The sequence below is a fragment of the Gopherus evgoodei genome, chromosome 1 (genome assembly GCF_007399415.2).
Source record: "Gopherus evgoodei ecotype Sinaloan lineage chromosome 1, rGopEvg1_v1.p, whole genome shotgun sequence".
Classification (NCBI taxonomy): Eukaryota; Metazoa; Chordata; order Testudines; family Testudinidae; genus Gopherus; species Gopherus evgoodei.
The window spans coordinates 23,173,481-23,188,196 of NC_044322.1; positions in this window are offsets into that span (position 1 = coordinate 23,173,481).

The following is a 14,716-nucleotide window of genomic DNA, read 5'->3' on the forward strand; positions in this document are numbered from 1 at the left end:
GTTTCTAATAATTGCAAGCCTAATAAAATGCAGTTGGGGTACCTTTTATTTTGCACAATGCTATGATCTACCTATCCACACAACAATTTACTACATGTGGGATACATTTCTGAGTGCCATCAACTTCAGCTGAAATAAGCCCAGTCCTGAAAGGTCCTGAGTATCATGAACTCACACTGAAGTCAATGGCTGTTTAGGGGCCTCAGAAGCTCAAAGAAGCTACTCAGCACCTTGCAGTATCAGGGCTTTATTCTCTTTCCAAACATCTACCTCAGTACTTATATGGAACTCAGTAACATAGTATTTGAGTGCATCATAAACAATGAGTTTAGCCTCATGCAATCTTTATGAGATTTCCTTATGTCTGCCTATACATATGCTATTATAGCCCAAATCCATAGCAAAAGCAGACTTGGCAACACTTACATGGCACTGTTTCTCATTTTCAATCTACGCTTTTCTCATTGCCTCTGGAATCTTTGATTACTTCCTCTTTTTTTGTTCCTTATCCATTAGTGCTATATTATAGAAGCAGAACAGAACTAAAGCTAAAGAACTACATTTATAATGAATTCCCAGCACTTATAGTTTTCCACTTAACTTGTCTAGGTTATTTTCCCTACATTATGAAAGTAAGTATTCCACCATAAGGGCCAAAATCTGTCCTTAGAGATGTGTGTAGGCAGAACTGTACATCATCAGCCACTGTATGAAAAGGATGGCTATAATAAAGAATAAATACAGAACACTGGCAAAGTCTGATTAACATCATGTTAAACTGTTTCATATTGAGATGACTGAAGACATGGGAATAGGGCATCCATTTCTGATGCCTGTTTGCTGTATGTATGTACTATGTTAGATCAATCAATCCCACCACAAGTTTTCCCTTCTTAGGGTCTTTTACTAGTATAGTACTTCTTGATCATAGTTTGTAAATATGGAATCTACATTACATGAAATTGGTTCTGCCTTTTCTTAGTGGAATTTAACTGTCCTCCTGTAGCAGGGTGGTCACCTGCTCCTGCCCTGAAGGGCTGAAAACAGCCCTTGGCAAGGGCTAGGGTTGGGGAAACCTGGGCTGATTGGGGAAGTAGCCACAGCTAGCCCTTATAAGAGGGTAGTGGCCTGGGAGCAGTCAGTCTCTCTCTGAAAGTAGAGAAAGCGGGGGGGGGGGGGGGGGGGGGGGGGGGGGGCTGGCCGGCTGGCCAGCCGGCCAGGAAGCTCAGGGTGCCTAGCGTGAGGCAGGGCTGGGGAAAGGCTGCAGAGCCTTGTCCAAGGCCCCACAGAGGTACTGGGTTGCAGAGAGAGGCAGCAGGTCTAGACCCAACCTTGCCTATGATGAGTGGCTGACACTGCAGTCTGCCCCAGGGGTGTGAAGGCAAGTTGGTGACTGGCAGTAGCCTATGACTGAGGCAAGGTAGGGATAGGGGGTGGGGGTTTCCCAGGGAGGGGAGACCCTGAGACTGAGGGGTGTACTGCCAGGGGACAGCACCCCAGATAAGGGGGCACTGGAGTCCAGGGAGGGACACAAGGGGCCAAGTGGCAGTGGAGAGGGCACTCCAAGGCTGGCAGAGCTAATTCCCAGAAGAGACCAGCAGAAGGCACCAGAAGGGTGAGTCCCACACACCTACACCTCCTTTTTATTCAAGTCCTCAATTTCTCTTTTGTTTCCCCTACTGCAGATGATCATTAAATTTTAAAAAATACATTCTAACAGGGATGTCACAAAAAAGACATTTATATTGAAAACAGGTTGCCAAAGCCTAGGAAGATCTGTCAAAATACTTCTCATTTCTTAAACTATTTGGAAAGAGTTCATGAAGTTTGAGCTTCTTGAGATCCCCCAAGAACTTGTTCTCAAGGGCCCAATCATGCAAAACTCCCAAAAAGGAATTTGAGAACAGGCCCTAATTATTATTAAACCCTCAGGAACATACAGTATGTGGCATTCTCTACATCTGAAAATATCACATGAAAAGCATTTGAAATAAATTTTCAAGCCATATTTTCAGGATGCTGTTTTTCCTGTAGCTCCTACTGTTTTTTCCACCATTGTTCAAATTTATGCTATTACAGTTTTCTAGTTAATTTAATATACTGATCCTACAGCCATTGAATTCAGTGAGTTTTGCCTTTAAAAGCAATGGATACAGGATCACGCCTTTCACTGAATGTATCTGAACTGAGTTTCTGTGGGGGTTTTTTTCTCTAAAGTATAACTTAAAAAAACACTTGTTATGAACATGAAAATTCATGTTCAAGAACAGAACAAAAAAAAGTAGTGACAACAATGCACTGGATATATGATTTTAGGATAAATATTTAAATTCCCCATCCCACAAAAATATTGACTTTCATTTTGTAACAAAAAAACAGTACTGGATGGACTTCACAGAAAATAGAATATACACTGATAAAAACAGAATAAAAAGATTAAAAATGGGGGTATTCCATATTTTTGCCTCATCATGTCAGACTGATATTTATCTTGAAAGTTACTGAATTACCATTCCCATACTACCTGTGTCAGGAGCAGCATGATAGCAGAGTTTTGCTTCATTGATTAGAATAAAGTACACTAGGGCCTTGGCTACACTTGAGAGTTACAGCGCAATAAAGCCACCAACAGTGCTATAACTCACTCCCCGTCCACACTGGCAAGGCATGTATAGCACTGTATCTCCATGGTTACAGTGCTGCTTGTACTCCACCTCCCCAAGAGGAATAAAGAGTATTGCGCTGCTGCTGCTGCGCTGCGGCACCAGTGTGGCCGTGCAATGTGCTCTGATTGGCCTCCAGAAGTATTCGGCAGTATCCCACAATGCCTGTTCTAGCCACTCTATTCATCAGTTCAAACTCCATTGCCCTGGCCTCAGGTGACCAACTGTCAGACCTGCCCTTTAAATTCCCAAGGAATTTTAAAAATCCCCTTCTTCCTGTTTGCTCAGCCAGGTTTGGAGCGCTATCAGTGAATCTTTCCAGGTGACCATGCCTCCACGCGCCAAATAAGCCCCAGCATGGAGCAATGGCAACTTGCTGGATCTCATCAGCGTTTGTGGGGAGGAAGCTGTCCAGTCCCAGCTGCGCTCCAGCCATAGGAATTATGATACCTTCGGGCAGATATCCAGTGACATGATGAAAAGGGGCCATGACCAGAAAGCACTGCAGTGCAGGATTAAAGTGAAGGAGCTGCGGAATGCCTACCACAAAGCCCACGAGGCAAACCGCCACTCTGGCGCTGCCCCCACGACCTGCTGTTTCTACAAAGAGCTGAATGCGATACTTGGGGGTGACCCCACCTCCACTCCAAGCACCACCATGGACACATCAGAGCGGGGGCAGGAGGAGCAGGAAAGCGGGAGTGAGGGTGCTGGGGCCGGGGGAGACACCCCGGAATCCCTGGAGGCACGCAGCCAGGAGCTCTTCTCAAGCCAGGAGGAAGGTAGCCAGTCGCAGCAGCCGGTACTTGGTGGAGGACAAACAGAAGAGCAGATTCCCGGTAAGCGGCTTTTATTTTCAGGAAGGAAATTTTTTGGGAGAGGAGGGTTAGGGATGCATGCATGCCTAGATGCGGAATAGCGCATTGATGTGGTCTATCACATCGCGGTAATTGGCCTCGGTAATCTCTTCGAAAGTCTCATCCAGAACGTGGGCAATGCGCTTGCGCAGGTTTATTGAGAGAGCCACCGTGGTCCTTGTTCCAGTCAGGCTAACATGTCCGCACTACTGTGCCGCGAGGGGCGGGGGGACCATTGCTGCACACAGGCAAGCTCCATATGGGCCAGGGCGGAAGCTGCATTGCAGTAGGAGACCCTCCCCCTTGCTTCCTAGGTCACCCTCAGCAGCAAGATATCTTCCAGATAAACTCCTGTGGAAAATGTTGGGACAGTGCTCAGTTTAGGTGCCCCATGCAGCTGTTGGCTCTCGCTAAGGCACAGAAACCCAGAGGACAGTACAGCCCTGAAACAATCTGTCCCCTTTACTCACCGTTTTGGGGCTCATGTGGGTTATGTGCGCTCTCTTTGGGATGGGAAAATTATGCTATTGTGTAGATGGTGTCTGCCCTCCCCTTAAGTGCAGGAGAATCATTACTCCATCTGGTATAAACAATGCTGCCTCTGTTAATCGTTGCATTTTGCCTTTACAGATGCAACCTTGAGATCTCAGCTGTCCATGTTATAACTGGCTGAGACTGCAAAAACTCTGGAAGAGACCACGAAAAAGCAAAGATGACATGCTGCATGAAGTGATGCATTAATCTGTTACAGAGAATCAAAAAGTGCAGGAGTGGAGGGAGGGCGAAAGCAGGATCCGCAAGGAAAACGCAGCGCACTGGAAGCAAAGCATGGAGCAGCGGATAAACATCCCAGAGCACCAAGTGGACTCTATCCAGGCGCTCGTAGGCATGCAGCTACCACACCCACCCCACCCTGCAGCCTTTGTCCCAAAACTCTTTCCCTTGTGCCCCCATGTCACCTCCAACCCACTTTTCCCCAACATCCGATTTCTTACTGCCACCAGCTGCCTCCAACACCTGTATCTTCACCAACCAGCCCTGAGAACTGTGACCCTTACCCTGTGCACTCAACCCCCATCACCAGGCAGTATAGCCATCGTGAACTGCAGCACTCATTGCACAGTACTCCAGACAGGACATATGCAAATCTGCGATTGTACTGTTCCCCACCCCACCCACTTGTCCTTTCTATTCCCAAACAGTTATGTTTCTTTCAATAAATGAATTTTCTTTTCAATAAATGGATATTTTGGCTTTGAAAACATTCTTTATTATTGCATAAAGTAAAAGATACCTTAACCCAGGAAAGAAACAGGCACTGCAAATCAGCTTAGCAAACAGATTCCTACTAACATTGTAACCAGTGCACTTCACTCCCGTGCTGGGCACCAAACATTACTGTTGGTTTTCAGCCTCAAATTGCTCCAAGGCATCCCTAATCCTTGCAGCTCTGTGGTGGGCCCCTCTAATAGCCCTGCTCTCTGGCTGTGCAAATTCAACCTCCAGGCGTTGAACCTCGGAGATCCATGTCTGACTGAATCTTTCACGCTTCCCTTCACAAATATTATGGAGGGTACAGCATGCGGATATAACCATGGGGATGCTGTTTTCGCCCAAGTCCAGCTTCCCATATAGACATCGCCAGCGACCCTTTAAATGGCCAAAAGCACACTCCACAGTCATTCAGCACCGGCTCAGCCTGTAGTTGAACCATTCCTTGCTGCTGTCAAGGCTCCCTGTAGGGTTTCATGAGCCACTGCATTAACGGGTAAGCGGGGTCTCCAAGGATCACAATGGGCATTTTGACTTCCCCTACTGTGATCTTCCGGTCTGGGGAAAAAGTCCCAGCCCGCAGCTTCCTGAACAGGCCAGTGTTCCGAAACATGCGTGCATCATGCACCTTTCCAGGCCATCCTGTGTTAATGTCAATGAAATGCCCACGGTGATCGACAAGTGCCTGGAGAACCATAGAGAAATACTGCTTCTGATTAATGTACTCGGATGCTAGGCGGGGTCATGCCAAAATAGGAATATGCGTCCCATCTATCGCCCCTCCAGTTAGGGAAACCCATTTGTGCAAAGCTATCCACAATGTCCTGCACGTTCCCCAGAGTCACGGTTCTTCTTAGCAGGATGTGATTAAGGGCCCTGCAAACTTGCATCAACACAATTCCAACGGTTGACTTTCCCACTCCAAACTGGTTCATGACTGATTGGTAGCTGTCTGGAGTTGCCAGCTTCCAGACTGCAATAGCCACCCGCTTCTCCACAGGCAGGGCAGCTCTCAATCTCGAGTCCTTGAGCCACAGGGTGGGGGACAGCTCCTCACACAGTCCCATGTGTAACCCTTCTGCCCCTCTGAGTTGGCAGCAACAAGGGCCAGGTTCAGTATCCAGGGGTTCCGTTTCAATAATACAATGTATAACCGGCTTCAGCCCCCACCCAGTGACCTGGGACACTTACATACCACCCCCCCGGGCGCCTCTAGGAGGCAATACTTTCCCTCTCGCAAGCATGGAGTCTGAGTGTAGCAAAATCCTTTTAATAAAGAATGGAAACAATGTGGCATCCCATTGGAGAAACACCACAAACAGGATTATAACACAAACCATAAGCAAAAACCCACCTCCAAGTACGTTTGGCAACGTCCTTTCTCCCTTAGGGTCTTTAGTCCAATCACCTCAAAGTCCAACAACCCGAAAGTGTCTGGTCAGTGCCACCCCAGAGTTCAAAAGTTTATTTGCAGAGTTTTACACACACACACCCAGCCTGGGTGGAAATGGGGGGGAAGCCCACACAGGGTGTTAAGGGGCACCTTAAGTGGGCCAGGGCCAACTGCTCTGCCTCTCCGTGGAATTCTGCTGCAGCCTTCACCATGACCAGCTCCACTACACCAGCTGTACCGCTCCTCCAGCCGACCCGTGAGCCACTCCAGCCACCCCTGCAAACCGCTCCACTCTGCTCACTGTTCCACGGGCTGCTCCAACATGCTGCAAACTGCTCTGCTCTGCTAGCTGCTTAGCGATAGATCTTCAGGCTCCCCCACTAGTTAACACAGCACTCAGTGATCTCAGTTCAGCTCTTTTAGTGATTTCAGCTTTTAGTAGGGGAGCCCTGGAGCTGGTGCACCATTGGCCCAACATGAATTCAGCTCAGCAGTCTCTAGATAGACTCCTAATGGAATCAAAATTAGCTCTATTCTTTGACAGTGGAGAGAGGAGGATGTGCAATTGGTGTTCCAGGCCCTCAAAAGGGGTCCATACCATCAGATACACACAGCAGGCCCCAACCTCTCTCAATTCACTGGATTTTGGAACCCATGCCCCTTGTCTAGCAAGTACTACTTAACTGAGGTTGAGTCATTTCTGTCATAAAGCAGTCTCGTAGTTCCTCATTCACATAATTAGAGTGACACCACTTTATTCTTCCTGCCCCAATAACAAAGAAATTGGGGATCCCAGAGCTGTCAAAATAACCATCCCAGGCTGCCGTGGGCTATGCTAGGTGGGGTCGGTGTGCCAATGCGAATACCTGAAATTCCTTTCCACACTCCCTGAAATTCACCACCAGATGTCAAGGTAGAGCTCATCCTGACTCTGCTTACACATTAAAGTGGCTTTTCTCATCCAGAAGTTCTGCAGCCACTGCTCGTCATCCCAGACTTGCATGATGATGTAATCCCACCACCCAGTGCTTGTTTCCCGAGCCCAAATGCAGCATTCCATGGTGCTGAGCATGTCCGTGAATGCCACAAGCAATTTTGTGTCGTACACATTACGCGACTCGCTATCATCGTCGGACTCCTCACTGTCACTTTGGATCTTAAGGAATAGCTCAACTGCTAAACGTGATGTGTTGGCAAGACTCATCAGCAGACTCCTCAGCAGTTTGGGCTCCATTTCCCGCAGACTGAAACAGAACACAGATTGCGCTGTACAGAAACCGTTGAAAGATGGTGTCAAATGTGGATAGAAACACAGGGATTGCTGGGACACAAAACGATGCAACATGGGGCGTTGGGACAGGACCCAGAATGCCCCGCAACCCCCGCCCCCTTCCCACAGCGCCAGAATGGGAAAAGGTGCTCTGTGGGATAGCTGCCCATAATGCACTGCTCCCAATGCCGCTGCACGTGCCGCAAATGTGGCCGTGACAATGCACTGGCAGTGTGGACAGACTGCAGCGCTTTCCCGACTCAGCTGTACAAAGGCAGGTTTAACTGTACAGCTACAAGCCATACTCTAGGTTACTGTAGTACAGCCATACTCTAGGTTACTGTAGAATCTTGATGACACGTAACAAAAGAGGCTTTGTTAGTCAATCAAACAAAGCATTAGCTACGTTCCATCAATGTTGTATGCATTTTTTCCCCTCATTCCAGTGAGGAAAAGAACCTGAACAACATGGTGCTGAATTCGAAAAAAAGATTGTTCAACCCAGCTTGGGAAAGAGTATTTTATGTTCAAAAGACCCACAGATTGTTTTATGGAGTGCACAAGATGTGGCCAAGTAATGAAACAGCTCAAGTCAACTGTAGATCCCGACCATGCTGAGAAGTGGTGCAAAAAAATGTCCATGGCTTCAGACATGTCGAGTATAGGGAAGGACAAATTCATCGAGGAGGCCAAATCAAAAAGAGGAAGAGAGGTAAAGTCAATGACCGACTCACTTGTTGGTGGCCTGCGGTGCGGTGTGAGGCGTGGATTGCCAGGCACACAGAGTTGGAGCGCTACGATGGAGGCGGAGGTAGCAGGTGCAGACACACTGAGCATGACCGGATGCGGTAGCTGCGGCATGTACATGGTCCTAGAGGGAGCACCTGAAAGGAGTTTCATCTGCATGAAGTGCCGCCTGATAGAGCTGCTGGAGGAAAAGGTAAGGGGGCTGGAGATGCAAGTGGAAACTCTGGCTGAGTTTAGAAGGGGATTTGAGCAGATGATGGAACACAGACATGATGAGGCACAGGGGACAAGCTCAGACGAGCTGATAGAAGCAGGACCAAAGGACTCTGAGGAGGGGCTGCTGGGTGAGGAAAGTGGACGGTGGAAGCATGTGACTAGGAGAACCAGGCAGAGGAAAAGACGGGCCAGTGATGGAGAAATAGAACTCAGGAACAGGTTTGCTGAGTTGGGAAATGAAGATGGAGCACAGCAGGCTACTGAAGGAGAAAGGGCGAGGAAGAAGAGGCGAGCAGCTAGTCCTGCAGAAGGAGGGGAGGAGTCAGTGCAGGCGACACCAAGTATGAGCCCTAGAAGGATTGTAAGGGCGAATACAAATCGAAAGGAATTGCGACCACCTGCTGTGGAGGATAGACCGCAGAATCGCACTGTCACCAGGAAAAGGCAAGTCTACGTGATTGGAGACTCTTTACTGAGAAGAGTAGATAGGCCTGTAACTAGACCTGATAGGGAGAACAGAAGGGTGTGCTGTCTGCCAGGGGCTAAGATACAGGACGTGGACCTGAGGCTGAATACGATCTTAGCGGGAGCGGGAAAGAATCCGTTGATTATCCTTCATGTGGGAACGAATGATATGGCTAGTTACTCGCTGGACTGTATCAAGGAGGACTATGCCAGACTGGGGAAGAGGCTCAAAGACATCGAGGCTCAGGTGATCTTCAGTGGGATTCTGCCGGTTCCTAGAGCGGGGCGACGAAGGAGTGACAAGATTATGGCGATCAACAGATGGCTTAGGGAGTGGTGTTATAACGAGGGCTTTGGGATGTACGGTCACTGGGAAGCGTTTACGGATAGACGACTGTTCTCTCAGGATGGACTTCATCTAAGCAAGGAGGGAAATAGAATTCTAGGATGGAGACTCGCCGACCTCATCAAGAGAGCTTTAAACTAGGAAGTTGGGGGAGATGGTTGGGAGATGTTCGGGAGATCTCCACGCCGGAATATAACCTGGAGAGGAAAGTAAACAAAGTGAGAGGGGATACCCTTGCGGTCCCAAGATTTGATCCAAGGAGGAATAGTGGAGTAGAAACCAGAGTAACGGGTGATGCTGGTGGTAAAAGGTCTCTGCACGACGGGGGAAAGAATGTCTCTGACGCCAAACGCTGAAAATTAAAAGGTCTGTACACTAATGCGAGGAGCCTAGGTAACAAGATGGAGGAACTGGAGTTACTGGTGCAGGAAGTGAAACCGGATATTATAGGGATAACTGAAACCTGGTGGAATAGTACTCATGACTGGAGCACGGGTATTGAAGGCTATGTGCTGTTTAGAAAAGACAGGAAGAAAGGCAAAGGTGATGGAGTAGCCTTGTACATCAATGATGAAATTAACTGTAGCGAAATAAGAAGCGATGGAATGGATAAGACAGAGTCTGTCTGGGCAAAAATCACACTGGGTAAAAAAGCAACTAGAGCTTCCCCTGAGATAGTGCTTGGCGTGTGCTACAGACCACCGGGATCTGATTGGGATATGGATAGAGATCTCTTTAATGTCTTTAATGAAGTAAATACAAAGGGGAAATGTGTGATTATGGGGGACTTCAACTTCCTGGATATAGACTGGAGGACGAGTACTTGCAAGAATAATAGGGGTCAGATTTTTTTGGATGTGATAGCGGATGGATTTCTTCATCAAGTAGTTGAAGTACCTACGAGAGGAGATGCCATTTTAGATTTGGTGTTGGTGAGCAGTGAGGACCTCATAGAAGAAATGGTGGTAGGGGACAACCTTGGTTCGAGTGATCATGAGCTGATTCAGTTCAAACTAGATGGAAGGATAAACAAATGTAGATCTGGGATTAGGGTTTTTGACTTCTCGAGGGCTAATTTTAAAGAGTTAAGGAAATTAGTTAGGGAAGTGGATTGGACGGAGGAATTAGTGGATTTAAATGCGGAGGAGGCCTGGAATTACTTTAAGTCGCAGCTGCAGAGACTGTCGGAAGCCTGCATCCCAAGAAAGGGGAAAAAAAACCATGGGCAGGAGTTGTAGGCCAAACTGGATGAGCAAGCAACTCAGAGAGGGGATTAGACAAAAGCAGAAAGCTTACAGGGAGTGGAAGAAAGGCAGGATCAGTAAGGAAAATTACCTTGGCGAGGTCAGAACATGTAGGGATAAAGTGAGGAAGGCTAAAAGCCGCATTGAACTGGACCTTGCAAAGGGAATCAAAACCAATAGTAAAAGGTTCTACAGCCACATAAATAAGAAGAAAACAAAGAAAGAAGAAGTGGGGCCGCTATACACTGAGGATGGAATGGAGGTTAAGGATAACCTAGGCATGGCCCAACATCTAAACAAGTACTTTGCCTCAGTTTTTAATAAGACTAGTGAGGAACCTTGCGATGATGGAGGGATGATAAACGGGAATGTGGATATGGAAGTGGATATTACCGCAACTGAGGTAGAGGCCGTACTTGAACAGCTCGATGGGACGAAGTCGGAGGGCCCGGACAATCTCTATCCGAGGATATTAAAGGAACTGGCGCGTGAAATTGCGAGCCCGTTAGAGAGAATTTTTAAGCAATCGATAAACTCGGGGGTTGTGCCGTATGACTGGAGGATAGCTAATGTAGTTCCTATTTTTAAGAAAGAGAATAAAAGTGATCCGGGTAATTATAGGCCTGTTAGCTTGACGTCTGTAGTATGTAAGGTCTTGGAAAAAATTTTAAGGGAGAGAGTAGTTAAGGACATAGAGGTCAATGGTAATTGGGACGAATTGCAACACGGATTTAGTAAAGGTAGATCGTGTCAAACCAATCTGATCTCCTTCTTTGAGAAGATGACGGATTACTTAGATAAAGGAAATGCGGTAGATATAATTTACCTAGATTTCAGTAAGGCGTTCGACACAGTTCCGCACGGGGAACTGTTAGTCAAATTGGAAAAGATGGGAATGAATATGAAAGTTGTAAGGTGGATAAGGAACTGGTTAAAGGGGAGACTCCAGTGTGTCGTATTGAAAGGTGAACTGTCAGGCTGGAAGGAGGTCACTAGTGGAGTCCCTCAAGGATCGGTTTTGGGACCGATCTTATTTAACCTTTTTATTACTGACCTTGGCACAAAGAGCGGGAATGTGCTAATAAAGTTTGCGGATGACACGAAGCTGGGGGGTATTGCTAACATGGAGAAGGACAGGGATACTATTCAGGAAGATCTGAACCACCTTGTAAACTGGAGTAATAGAAACAGGATGAAATACAATAGTGAAAAGTGCAAGGTTATGCATTTAGGAATTAATAATAAGAATTTTGGATATACGTTGGGGGCGCATCAGTTGGAAGTGACGGAGGAGGAGAAGGACCTTGGGGTACTGGTTGATAGCAGGATGACTATGAGTCGCCAATGTGATACGGCTGTTAAAAAAGCAAATGCGATTTTGGGATGCATCAGGCGGGGTATTTCCTGCAAGGATAAGGAGGTGTTAGTACCGTTATACAAGGCGTTGGTGAGACCCCATCTGGAATACTGTGTGCAGTTCTGGTGTCCCATGTTCAAGAAGGATGAATTCAAACTAGAACAGGTTCAGAGACAGGCTACAAGGATGATCCGAGGAATGGAAAAACTGCCTTATGAAAGGAGACTCAAAGAGCTTGGCTTGTTTAGCCTGGCCAAAAGAAGGCTGCGGGGGGATATGCTTGCTCTATATAAATATATCAGGGGGGTTAACGTTAGGGAGGGAGAGGAATTATTTAAGTTTAGTACTAATGTAAGCACGAGGACGAATGGGTATAAACTGGATATTAGGAAGTTTAGACTTGAAATTAGATGAAGGTTTCTAACCATTAGGGGAGTGAAGTTCTGGAACAGCCTTCCGAGGGAAGTAGTGGGGGCAAAAGACTTTCCTGGCTTTAAGACAAAGCTTGATAAGTATATGGAGGGGATGTTATGATAGGATCGTTAATTTGGGCAATTGATCTTGGATTACCACCAGATAGGTCTGCTCAATGGTCTGCGGGGAGATGTTGGATGGAATGGGAACTGAGTTACTGCAGAGAATTCCTTCTTGGGTGCTGGCTGGTGACTCTTGCTCACATGCTCAGGGTTTAGCTGATCGCCATATTTGGGGTCGGGAAGGAATTTTCCTCCAGGGCGGATTGGCAGGGGCCCTGGAGGTTTTTCGCCTTCCCCTGCAGCGTGGGGCAAGGGTCGCTTGCTGGTGGTTTCTCTGCAGCTTGAAGTCTTCAAACCAATTTTGAGGATTTCAATAACTCGGTCCTGGGATAGGGGTTGTTATAAAATTGGATGGGTGGGGTTCTGTGGCCTGCCTTGTGCAGGAGGTCAGACTAGATGATCAGATTGGTCCCTTCTGACCTATGAGTCTATGAGTCTATGTCAAAGATGCACAGAATGATCTTTGCCTTGCCTACAGTTTAGCAAAAGCCAATTTGCCATTAACAGCAGGTGTCGTCTTCAAAGAAATCGCCCAAAAGATTGACTCAAAATCTGCTCCTTTTCAAAGACTGCACTGCAGTGCCAGAACGGTGGCAAGAAACACAGAGGATTTAGGTGGCTACATTTATAGTGAAACTGTTAAAGCAGTAGTAAGTGACCAGACAGCAAGTGTGAAAAATTGGGACAGGGTGAGGGGGTTAATAGGAGCCTACACAATATCGGGACAGCTGGTCACCCTAGCAGTAAATGCTTTGTTTATTAACTTAACGTGTAACAAGAGTTGTGACGTTATTGATATAATCTGGGACCATATAGAACATGGTTGCAACCAAGGTCCTGTAGTGGCACCAAATTTTATGTAAAGAAGGTCATATAAGGTCATATACATGTCTGTATTTCAAATTTGTGCTGTGCTTCTGGGAGACACCCTAGACAAGCTGATGTTAGCTCTGCCTAGCCTGCTTGATGGCCCATTAAGGACCATCAGCTACACAAATGACCCATTGAGAGAAGGCAGATACACCTTGTAACTCAGTAAAGTATGCAGGGACTTGCCCATGTGACTCCAGACTCCATTTTGCTGTAATTTTCCACAGTAAGAACAAAGAGGTTCTTACACCTGGAAAAGCCTATAAAAGGCGGATGTCTCATCTCCATTTTGTCTTCAGTCCTGCTTCTTACCTCTGGAGGGACTTTGCTACAAACTGAAGCTCTGAACAAAGGAGATCCCCCCCAGTGGGGGATGTACTCCAGAAACTTGATTTGAACCTGCAGTTTACTCCATCATTGCTACGAGCCTGAACTAAGAACTTGGCCATTACTGTATGTAATTGATTCCATTTAACCAATTCTAGCTCTCATCTCTATTTTTTTCCTTTTATGAATAAACCTTTAGATTTTAGATTCTAAAGGACTGGCATCAGCGTGATTTATGGGTAAGGTCTGATTTGTATATTGACCTGGATCTGGGGCTTGATTCTTTGGGATCGAGAGAACCATTTTATTTTACTGGAGTATTGGTTTTCATAACCATTCATCCCCAGGATGAGTGGCACTGGTGGTGATACTGGAAGACTGGAGTGTCTAAGGAAATTGCTTGTGTAACTTTTGGTTAGCCAGTGGGGTGAAACCAAAGTCTTCTTTGTCTGGCTGGTTTGGTTTGCCTTGGAGGTGGAAAAACCCCAGCCTTGGGCTGTAACTGCCCTGTTTAAGCAATTAGTCCTGAATTGGCACTCTCAGTTGGGTCCTGCCAGAACTGCATCATCACAAGAGTACCAACCAATGAGACAAAAGTCAGCTTATTATTTACCATCACTTTGTGAATGTTGACATAAGTGAAATTAGCTCAGAGTTTTTTAACTTAATTGAAATTGCTGAATGCTGTAATGTTGAAAATAAGCATTGGTTGTTTGGAAAATGACGAAAACAAGAACCCTGTGGAGAAAATTGTGGAGTTTAGATCGGACGGGGCATCTGTAATGCTATCCCAACGTCAAAGCATTTTGAAGCGACTGAAAGATCGCTATGGTAATTTATTCATCCAGCACTGTAAGACTCATTGCCAAGCCTTAATGGCTAGACACGCTGAATCAGTCATACCTGACTTTGTGGAAGATATGATCAAAATTGGTATGTCTACACTACAGGATAATTCCGATTTTACAGAAACCAATTTTTGGAAACAGATTGTATAAAGTTGAGTGTATGCGTCCACACTAAGCACATTAATTCGGTGGTGTGCGTCCAGGTACCAAGACTAGCGTCGACTTCCAGAGCGTTGCACTGTAGGTAGCTATCCCATAGTTTCTGCAGTCTCCCCTGCCCACTGGAATTCTGGGTTGAGATCCCA